Source organism: Acyrthosiphon pisum, chromosome A3 (assembly GCF_005508785.2).
Source record: "Acyrthosiphon pisum isolate AL4f chromosome A3, pea_aphid_22Mar2018_4r6ur, whole genome shotgun sequence".
In the NCBI taxonomy this organism is placed as follows: Eukaryota; Metazoa; Arthropoda; class Insecta; order Hemiptera; family Aphididae; genus Acyrthosiphon; species Acyrthosiphon pisum.
Genome location: NC_042496.1, coordinates 4,204,476 through 4,217,312, shown reverse-complemented (window position 1 = coordinate 4,217,312; position 12,837 = coordinate 4,204,476). Strand labels below are relative to the sequence as shown.

Sequence of the window (12,837 nt, the reverse complement as noted above, 5' to 3'; positions counted from 1 at the left end):
GCATCAAGGACTTATAATACTGCGATAGTCGATCTATACGTGTACATGCAGGCCATCGCAGGTCGCACCCTCTTCGTCATAATAAACACAATCCTGTGGAAAACTATATGATATATAACTATGTAATATTATATAGGTACTACACGGTAACAAATATTTTTATATTTTTATTCTGAGTAGGTCTGTATATTGAATTTAAAAATCAACACGAATGATTGTGATTGATTCCTAATGGCTATTAGGTAGTCACAAAATAATTTTCTAGTTATAATTTTTTAATTTATGGTATGAACAAAATATCATAAAAAAATAGGTAGGTTTTAAAAAAAAAAAATATTTATTGACAGACTCAAAAACGGTGACTTTTATCTGTATATAATACCTATGAGAAGTTATTTACATTTACATTTCAAAAACAACTCAAACTGCAATAGGAGGAAAATTATTTTTAAAAAAAAAAGAAAATTAATCTTGGTAACCATATTATCTTGTTTCATGACGTTAATACATAATATATACATAAATACATCATACGTATTATAATTTATAGCTTAAAACAAATCACATATTTATGCATTAATGTGATTAATTCGAATCGTCTCTTTAAACAGTGCGTTGTAAGTGCCAAATAGTATTTGTTTTGCGTTAATTTTTGTTATGGGTTTTCACTTCACTATAATTATATAACTATATAACTATATTATAATATGCGATCACAATTTTTGAAATAATATGATTTCGGCCCGTTTGTGACATTATAATATACATATTATAGGCTTATAGCCACTTCGAACAATAACTATCGTATTGTTAATATTATGTGCATTGTTACGTTCAAGTGTCAAGCAGCATGCCGTTTAAAATAAATGTCTTATAGTATTAATTGACAATTGTTGTAAGTACTCACTTCTCTGGTGGCCGCCGTCGTGCTCCCAGCTGTAACAATACAAACATATTATAAGGATAAATTGTAAAAACTATACAGGAAATAATACTCATTATAATTTAGGCATAATTTGTAAAATTTCACATCGTTATTTCATATTTCATATTACTTATTAGTTATTTGTATTCAATAATATACAAATGACAAACAATGCAGCGTGTAGTGTAGGCATCAATTAGTACTTGCAATTATCAAGAAATAGTATATTGTATTTCCTCTAATACAACAATATTATTTTTTACGGATTCGAAAAAAAAACAATTAGAAAAAATGGATTTTTGGTTGCTACTAATATATTATTGTACACTCTTATAATAATATTAAATCGTTAACAATTTACGTGTGCGCGGAAAACGACGTGCAAATCAGGACTGGGTCGAAGACAAGAGACGTGACTCGTGTGTGATAAAAAATACTTATTAAAAAGAAGAATGATATTATGATATATATGTATTAATTTTATAGACAATGATCGGCACACGTATAATCTCGTGGAAATAGTCTAGTGAGCACAATATATTATACTATGGATAACGCTGTCTGGATAAATCTAAACTAGTGAGCGACGAGACAGAGCGAGAGACACACACACACACACACACACATCGTCGTTATCTAGCCACGATATACTTTATAATGTGCAGTCGAGGGAAATAGTATTTTTATAATGTGTATCATGTAGGACGTAAAATTGCGACGCAATGCGATTTCGCGTAAGGACGTCGCGTCGGACAAGTGCCGATGATGGTAAATTTATAAGTGGCCACACCGGGAAATAATAAAAATAAAAAAACCCGCAAGAAAAGAATAATATAAATTTTTTTTATACATCGGACTGTGTTGTATTAGGGGTTACCACTTACCGAGTAATATTCACATAGGAAATATTATATATTTTAAACAACTGCAGCAGGGACACAACGTTGTTGCGTCATCGGTTATATGCCAGTACATATTAGTATAAAAATCATATATAATAATTAAAAATCCAAGCCATCCAAAACAAATTCGATTTTCCAACCAACTTGGAAAAGTTTAAAGGTTCAATGGTTCACAAGGAATAGGCAAGTATATAATGATACGGGAATACTAATTGTTCTTCAAGACTGAATTAAGCCTAATCTAAAAACTTCTACTTAAAATTCCAAACAAGGAGCTCGGTACTACAGACTTGCAAAAAAAATGGACGTCTAAAGACTATAAGACTTCAGCTGCTACAGGACGTTTCCATGTCGGCTATCGAAAGGCTCAACAAACTCCCGTAACTTCAAATAATTATGAATACAAATTATATTATATTTTTTATTTCCTATATTTGTATGTATAAACTAATTTATATATATTGTCATTACTCACTAAAATCAATAATCTTTACTAACATAACACGAAACAAATAGTTAACAATATATGAAATATGTGAACAATTTATCAAACTTTTGATCCCAATATGTTGAAACATCTTAAAAATCAAGAAATAATAAATAAAAGAATCAGTAAAATTAGTGTATTTGGGACAGACGCTGAATCGAACGTTTGGCGGATATTAAGTCGTACCTATACGTACATATTATACGTAACATGAAACATACATAATATTAATTGTTATATAACATTTTATAGCATTTATATATTTTTTTTAATTTCCAACTGAAAAGAGATGCGACAGCGTGTTTATCGCGTTATTTCTACACCAGTTATTGTATTATTATTTAGCAATAGCAGACACACGTTCGAATGTCGGCAGTTACACAAAAGTTCACTAAAAAAGCGGCGGTAACGTCTGTTATCTGCTCCCTAAATTATGAACGGACGTTTTGTATTACAATATTGTACACACATTGACAATAAACGAAAAAACAAAAACGCCAAAATACTATACATAATAATGATAAATAATATTGTGACGTTGGCAAATGTATTTATTTTTTAAAAGTTGTTTCCCGAGAGACTTGTTCGAATACTGGAAAAAAAAAACACATTTCGCTCGGAATATGACGTGCGCGTGTGTTATGTATTATTCAGATTACGTGTGATACGCATACGATAAGCATAGACATTGTAATATAATTAATATGTTAACGGCCACCACTGCAGTAAAACGCAGTAATTAATTTAATAATGTCAGCTGTACAATATAATACCGTCGTTTGCGAATAGTTATTATTAAAATTGTCGTTCGACACGTGCATACATTTTTAATTTTCGACGGAATCGATTCTTCGACGGCGTCGTACATTAATGAGCATTACATGAATAATTCCTAAACGATTAAACGTACCCCAATTTCGTTTTTAGGGTGGTGTTTATAAGTGAAAGTCGTCTATCCGACTATAGTCAAATGTTTAAACTCTAAAGCCAAACAAAGTCGAAATACGACGGCAGTGGCGTTATTATTAATATAATGTTAAATATTTAAAACCGGACTGACGATACACTATTACTGCTGCAGCTGCAATACCGGCCACGCGCCAATTTCGTACGAGCGTTAACGACAACAAATAATAAATGTTATACAAACATATTTCATATAATATATATATATATATATAGGTAGAATCGCCACACGACCGAATATAATAATATATGCCACACTGCGAGTTAATAAAACGATTCCGTTTAGTGGGTTGGCCTCGATTTTTCCCCCGTGTTTTGACGGAAGTCCAAAAATACAATCGTGGGGCATCGACTGCTGTCACCGCGATCCAAGCCAAACTACGGGTCTTCCCCCTCGTCACTCATCAGATGTAAACTAGGAAAAAACTATAACGATTTCAACTACACATACATGCAGTATAACTAAAGGTACTGCAGATTATATTATTATGAGCCGATATAAATAAATGCGTCGAGTGAAATGTTGTAAGTACATAGCACTATAGTCTTCGCGATAAATCCTCAGGTAACTGTAATGCCGTAATTAGAGTGTGGTAAGAATTTGGGATATGCCATGTTTGATGTACCTACATAATATATCATATATGTGCATTATGCACATTGTACTGTATTGTACATTTTTCAAATAATTTTACTTAAAAAAAAAATTATGTTTTCCTATACTCCCATAATCCCATCGCGCTCCATTAACTAGGAAGTAGTCCCGTCCACACGACTATAATTTCCTCGACCACATAATATGTTGTCATCTCACACATTTGGATAATATATTATAATTCATAATATTGTTTTATGTAACAACCAGCTACACGCGTGCGCAAACTCACTCGGTGGTAACACCAGAGCAATACCAAAATGCCTACCCATACACACACGACCAACGGGGTCATCGCCGGGTGCGACGACGACGGCAGGTGCAGGCCTCGAGGTCCAACACACAATACCAGAGCGTTAATAGTTCCGCTATACTTAAAACGCATATTATATACGACGAAATACACGTGTTTTCCTATACGTACGATAATGGTAATAATAATAATACGACACGGGTTTACAATATACCTATATATAGGTACAGCGTACGATTCGTGCTCGACGCGTTTGTCTCGGGGGAGATTAATATAATCCCTCGCGCGTCACCAGCTGGAACCCTCTGCCGCCACCGTTGTTTCGGTTAATGGATTGACACGCACCGACCGCGCAATTTGTTGTACCTACCTGGCTACCTTATCCCATCTATACCATCTACGCATTTCGTTTCGACTTATCTCTTCGATTTCACTCCCGTACGCACACGAGATATAATATGTGACAATAATATACTCGTAATACGTGCGTCGTTATATTATTATGTATTATTTTTGTGCGTTTTCATAGTCGGCTCTCCGAAATATTCACAAAATAATATTATAGCGGTTGTCAGTTTATAAAACAAAAATATATAGGTATGCCACTCCACCAACACCGGTTATAGGTATAACACGGTTCTGTGATGAATATTACAACGGTGACATATTATTATTATGTTTTTTAACCGATTCCGTCGTATTAATTGATTTTCATCGTACATAGTGTTTGCAAGTTTAATAATTTCGTACTGGTTCTGTTTTCTGATAATTTGGCGCGGTTAAAGAGGTCTGCGTCACAAACACGTACCAGAAACGAGCAGAAGAAGGTGATGATGATGCATAAAGCACAGCCACACAGGTGACGGGCCACAAGGACATAACATAAAACTGTTGTGCGATTTGTTTACTAATAATAAACAAACACCTAAATACCCAATGGATTTAATTTTTCCTAAAGATGCACGATCGAACGAGGGATCTTATTACCCGTCACAGCTACGATAGCTACCCTTAGAGTTTGTATAACATCATTATGTACCTACAGTCGTTGAAATAATGAAATACGAGATAAGTCGTCGGTCTCAGACTCCGCACAATTCATAAAATATTCACACACTACAGCTAGACATAAATACAGTTTCGTAAACACACTTGAAGTCTTAATATGCATACATCATCAGGTTTTTACAGTTTCTTCAATAACTGAAATCCAGTCGGTTGAATTGCAAGAGTATATCATGCGATAATTTTCGGGCCTGTACATAGAAATGTTTGAGTTTGCGACAGACAATATCTTAGTCACTTTAATCAGTTTAATCACACTATAATGTGACGCCGATTATACAACATACTATATTAATATGTTAGCAGGTATTTCAAATCGTAATATTTGTGACGTACGTACGATGTATTTGATGGTTTTGCGTAACAACATACTGAGTCAAATGTGTGTTAAGGTTATCATTTATATAGGTAGTCATCTATGGTACCACATCACTAAATTCAGTAATTAAAAATTGATATGATTGTGACATTTTAAACGCGTGCTTCGGCCACAACGCGTGTATGTATATTATATATACGCGGTATTCGGCAAAAAGCTCTGGAAAAAAAGGCCGCGCCAGAGGGAAAAAATCCCAAGAGAAAAATTATCGTTAATTAGATAAATATTATTTTAATATATTACTTTATAAGATAATTAATGCGTCTTATTTATTTTACTATGTGATTTTATATTATACTAGCTGAATATGTGCACTTCGTTGCCAGTTAAATGTACCAACTCTATATAACTCAAACTTTGTTCAATTGATAATTTGTATTATTAATATGTTTATTATTATAAATAATATAATATTATTATTAATTTTTGACATCCAGATTTCCTACTTTCCGGTGGATTTTCCTAAAATTTTGTTTCATAATAACCTTCTCCGTGATATACTCTTTCGTTTAAAAAAAAATCAAGAAGATCTGATAAGTAGTTTCAGAGTTGACCCTGTACAAAGGTTTTCAATGAGACTGTTGTGCGACATAATTACGTGATCGTCGGCCTATATTCTGTCATCTTGGTCGTGGCTTTTTTTACACCTAAATCCATACAATTGAAATTGAATAAAAATCAATCTCATTTAATCTCAAACCAATTAATATTTATCTGGAAAAAAGAATTGTTGTTGTCATATTATGTATGTGCAGCTGTACGATATATTTACTGCGCAATGCGATAATGAAATCGAATGTGGCGCACGATTTGATGTAAAACTGTAGAAAAAAAACGAAAAAAAAACAAATGAATTAATTTCCATGGTTTCCATGGTTTGCACTTAAATATATATAAAAATAAATACCGCCATGTCACCAGGTGTGCACTTAAAAGGCCATAACTTCGTAACTACCATAAGTGGTATCGCACAGCATACAAACTTCACAGAAACCATAAATATGCTCTGAATTTTTTATCGAAATCGGTTCGGTGGATCTTGAGTTATAAAATGTATTTAAAATGTACAATCATTTTTATATAATATATAGATTCATAGAATATTTTGCTTTATGATTTGTATATTCTTTAAATGTGGTTTGTGATATATCTAGTTATTTTTAAATTCCTTAGATGTAATTTTTTTCTCAATTTTTCGTTTTTTAACTTAGGTAGGTATTCTATATTTGTATTTGTATTTCATATAGTCTTATTACAATTTCGTAAATATAGTATAATATAATTATCTAACGAAAAAAAATGTTTAGTGTACCTACCTATTTTTATTAAATAATATTAAAATTACACAAAATAAATCTAGATTTAAATATGAAATTTAAAAAGGCAAATTTAACAAATATACTCATAAAAAAATTATAAATATTTTATAATTATATTGAATAATTATATTGAATTTATATTGTTTTTTTTAGTATGGTAACTAGAGAACTAGATGGGGATGCATTTTCCACCACTTCGCGCATGACGAATTATTATAATAACAACAATAATACAATAATAATATTATAATACCTAACCTTGTGGGTGGCAAAGCCTCCCATACCCAACAAACATCTACCATAAAATAAATGTTTACGTAGCATAACATACTTATGACTTATGAGTGATTAAAACATAATTTTTTTAACAGTAATTTATTTACATTTAAAATAATTTTAACTAATTAAATATAGATATAGGTGTATTAATTTATATATTTTTAAATTATAACTTCCTTTTGTCTCTAATCTTACACTCCATAATGATCCAAAACAGTACTTGATGAAGCAAAATTTTTCTACAAAAGATTTCATTCCAAACTACCTCTTAATTCTTATCCCTTAATAAAAAATTATCTACCTTATCCATTACCAGGTATTCCCCCAAGATGGTTAAGCGAAAATGGTGTAGTTTAGGTTAATAAATCAAATAAAATAAAAGCTCAAAATAGGTTAGTGTCACTAATGGTTGGCTTCTTCCCTCAAAAGACTCACACGTAATTACTCTTTCAAATTTGCTTATTTTCAAGTCAAGAATAGATTGTAAATTCCTTGTAAAAAAAAAAAAAAAAGTGCATTTAAATTATAATCCATAGCTCTAGCCTCTAACCCAGTATTATAAAAATAATAAGTTGTATAATTATTCCATAAATTTAATTTGTACCTATACTTATATTCATTCTTATTCAACACAAATTTTCGAAATAAAAATTACAAAAATAATGTAAAATAATTCATGAAAACTGTACCTCGTTATTTTCAAAAATAAAAAAACCTTAATGGAGCTTCGTCCCCCTGCGATCATTTCCCCCAAATTCTAGCTCTGAATATACAAAGCAGCTCTAAGACAATTGAAACGCGTATTATAAACACCGCAAACAATACCATTGGGCATAATAGATTTGCTCGTGAGATCAACGGTCGTGCGGAAAAAAAATGAAAATTAAGTTTTGGGGGAAGTCTTTTGTTTTACTTCGTCGTCGTGTCGCGTTTAATTTTGTCGGCGTGCTGGCGCCTGGCGCCCACTGAAGTCTTGCGAAATTTCCGTCGTCATATTACATACCCATTTATAAAAATATTATAGAATGTGATCGCTTGCCACGCGCAAAACAATCAAGTAGAGGGTGTACCTACATAAGCGATGGAAATAATATCAATTTGTTTTACGAACGGCACAGCCACCGCCCAGAAATCGACCACAGTCCGCAGGTATAATAATTCTAAGCGAGGAACCATACCGCACGACAATGCAACTGCAGGGTTCGCAAAAGGCAAAAAATGAAATGGAATTATAAATTGGATTGCTGCAGCACGTCTTAAATGATCCGCGACGGGCGCGTTAAAGTGTACACTTAATACTATTAAAACGATTGTCCTATAACGCTGCTGCAGCTATATTTTAATCGTCTCTTTCGGTCCCAGTTGCAGCTCCGAACGCGTATCTGCGGGCCCGGTGATGCACATACCGCGACGTCTCTTCCTCGCGCATTGTGCGTCGTTCATTGTGCAACGTTTCTATTATCATTATTTTCGCTTTCTTCTTCTTTTCACTCGGAAAACAGGTAAATAATATAATATATTATAGAGGTACACACGTGCACACGCGTGCAGACGCCAGATGTCCGTCTGCGCCGGTCGAGAGAGACTTGTAGGTAGGTATGTGTTATGTGTATAATATTATGTATACCGACGAAAAGAATGAGATCTACGACTACTACTACGTAGCTGACTATATATATATATGAACCTACGGCCGCGGCGGCGGTATAATATTAATATCATCTCTCGCGCGCCGAACACCTGGCCGCGTGACCGATGAATATAGAGGTTATATATTATTATTATTATATAACTGCAGCAGCAGCCTACCTATACGTACATAATATTATTATTATTATTATTATTATTATTATTATTATGTGTAGCAACTGCCACGGCGTCTCAGCCACCACCGGTCCCCCAGTAAAAGTTAAAAGTAAATACTGACAACAAAAAAACGCAAAATACCATGTCCCATTCTTTTTATCCGTTTCTTTCGTTACCTATCGTTTCGTCTGCTTGCACCGTCTGTCTGTCTTCCGATGTATAAATCTCTGGCAGTCTCGCGGTTTCCTAATGGCAGACGCGCGCGTTTTCTGTCTATTCAAAAGGGGAAAAGACGACCACTGCTGCCGACGCTGCACTTATGAGCCAATAATACATCAAGTAAAAATGACTAATATACCTATAGGTCTGTTAACCTGCCACCTGGAACCCTCATTATATAAACTATACATGTTAACCGGGTTAATGTTGGTGAAAAGTTCCACTATATGGTTTTTTTTTTGTCGTGGATGCAAATTGTTACGTAATAATAAATCACATGATATAAATCGGTTATAAATTCGAAATTATGATAAAAGGTCAGTAAATACCCTGGGCCTAGTAATAATGCTTAGAGAAAAATAAGTGTGAAAACTATAAACATGCGAACAAAATAAAATACGTTATATTAATAGATAACGCTCACCGTAATCAATATTAATATTAATAATTATTAGATATACTATAATAATATTAATTTAATATTATTTTAACGTTACCAGTAGTTGGTTTTTTATAATGCACATTACGAATGTTTTATTAACTTGGGTATTCTTTAAAAGAATTTCTTTTCTATATATAATAAATAATTTTTTTCAAATTACAAAAGTATTGTTACAATGAATAAATATTTTTAATTCTGCTTACAACTAAAGCACTGATATGAAATCATATTAGTCAAAATTGTGAAGAGGTCATTGCAAAAACTCATAGGCCACTGCCACAGCGCTTCTATAGAATTTTATTTAAAAATTATTATTTGAATTGAACGAAAATGTAATGGTATTGTAGAAAGATCACGTCAGATTGTGATAATAATTGTTGCTAACATAACTATTATACTATTGAGCATCGTGTGAAAAATAACTTTTCGTTATTCATACAATATTTTAACCGGTTAGCTCTTATTATCAATGATGTATGATGCGTATGATATGATATGTGTATGATATGTATGATGTGTTCAATGGCGACGGTTTGAGATCTATTTATTGATTATTATTTATTTTACAACTTATCCGAATCTGATAATAAATATTTTACTAAACCAAATCATACTACTGTAGTAGTACTGCTACCACCTATACGGCTATAACGATGCATAGGTATAATATACACTATACAGGATATAATAATTCGGTAAACTTCGTTCTGAAAGTCACGCCACTGATAACAATAAACATAATGATGCCGATTAGGTATTGTTGGAGTCACGTGTTTGAAAACTGACCTTTATTTTACTACTTGAATATAATATACGATAAGTTATTTGACTTATTTATAATGTTTAGTAAAAAGGAAAACAGCTACCTATAATAGTCTCAAAACAATAATACAGCATTGCCATTTTGATATCATTATTTGGCCCTAATTAGCCACGAGTGTAAAGAAGATCATTCACCTGAACAAACTATATCTGATTAGAAAATTCAAAAAATATTAAAATATATTCATATACTAGAAAAAAATTGTATATATTATATTATAACGTAGATTATTAACCGACGACGTCCTACACACGACGCGTATATATTATTATTATTATATTATTGGCGTATTTCTTTATATATTTATATAAAAATGTGACTTTCGGTTTAAAAATGAACAAAACTACGGCGTAGACGTGTATAATAATTGCAGTGGTGAAGTATATTCGATCGTAAATCTCGTAAACAAACCACTATAATATATAAAATTATAAAATTTAAATGAAAAACAATGAACACCATATTTAATTTCAGTGTGCTGAGCCGTTTTCATGGAAATCATATTTCAACTGGTTTATTGAGCAAACGATTTTTTTTTAAATCTCATTTTAAGCTGTTTTCTGAGACGTCGTGTTTTATACTTTTGAGCTTAAAACACAAATGATTGTGTACACAACTAAAGTCGATCAGCGGAGCCGAAGTTTTTAAAATGTGGTCGGGCAATTTCAAAGCAACGCGGTCTCAATATCTTAATTATTTAATATAGAGAGGTACACTAATACACATTTACTCATAATAATGGCTTACATATAAAATGTGGCCACATATTTCACACAAGAGGTCGGGTCATGACCCGAAGTTAACATGGACTTCGGCGCCACTGAGTTGATGGACAAAATCAGTCAACAGCCACGGGAATCGTATACGACACCGCTGCAGCTGTACCAGTGTACGTCGATCGCAAGTTATAATAAGACCGCTGCAGTGTGGGTAATTAGGGAGCTATTTTTTAGGGTGCAGAAAATATCGTTAGGGACGTGCGGGTGGTTTTTCGACTTTTCGTCGACCCTCAACGAAGACGGAAAAAAGAGCACGCAATAAATAATAATAATAATAAATCGTAACGATCGTCGTCTCCGTCTGGCCCGTATTACACACTATGTCACTATACAATAATAATAATAATAATATAATAAGCGCCGCACTCTCGCGGATTTATTGACCACCGGCGGCGCGTGGTCGGCGAAGACAAGACGTGGCATTTCAGCGCGCTGATACACATATTATGCGATATACCTGTACACAATACACGCTCGACATTGTTGTATTTTTTGTCATTATAAGCGTACACACACGCACAACGCGCGAATGCATTGATATTTTTTGACCTAGAATCTCGAAAACAACGTGTCGGAATCGCAAACATTCTGTGTTTGCACTTTACAACTGACACACATATGCGCGTGTATCTGCATCGTGCGTATTATTACTATAGGAGGTAGGTAACTATAACTATACCATATTACACGCCCACGGGCACGAATAAATGGATAGATAACCTACCTATATAATATGCTGTGTGTTTATGCACTCCATGTAGGTACCTACGTTCTACACAGTATGTATATACACTGCACACACGCATAGCCGACCGTATGTTATGTGTGGTGGTGTTCAAACAATATTTTTTTCATATACCTATGCTTGACGCATGTTAAAATAACGCCGGAATACAAAAAAAACAAAATTTTTCAAATTTTTTTTAAAAAGTTTCATCAATAACACGCGTGTCACGCAACAACAACATTGCTTATTGGTATTACAATTTTTATACATCATTTCACGCACGGCAACGATATAGTATCCATAGGTACATACATTATATACATATATTATACGAATACTAGATCCTATACTATTTTTGCTAATTAATAATTATGTACATCTATTACCATATATTATCTTTACTACTATCGGTATTTTAACAAAAAAATGATTAAAATTGTTTTAATTAATAAAACATGCATGGATGATATTTTTATAATTTTGATTAAATTGTACCGACTGGATCTATATAGGTATTGTACACGCATAATATAAAAAATAATATGTTAATAATTAATACGGTTCGATTTCGACCATGAATTTATCTTGCTATTTTTTAATAGGCTCAGGAGCCATTACTTTTAACTGATAAGTATTTAAACAAATTTGTAAATAACACCTACCCACGTATTATTATGTTTTCTGTTTTCGCTTTTTTAATTTTTATACAACAAATATTATTTCAGTAAGTATAAGAAACGTCTACAGTATATCAATATCTACTACCGTCTACCATCTTATAAAAAGGTCGACACCGTTATCATGATTATTG

The 12,837-nt window shown here is 32.7% G+C and overlaps 1 long non-coding RNA gene across 1 annotated transcript in view; it reads right to left on the bottom strand.

The window, feature by feature from the left end:
• Positions 1–906: 906 nt before the first annotated feature.
• LOC115034515 overlaps positions 907–12,837 on the bottom strand; it is a 54,658-nt gene continuing 42,727 nt past the window's right edge. Inside the window, exon 3 of the long non-coding RNA XR_003839877.1 lies at positions 907–936. This is a non-coding gene — a long non-coding RNA (uncharacterized LOC115034515). The remainder of the gene's footprint in view (positions 937–12,837) is intronic.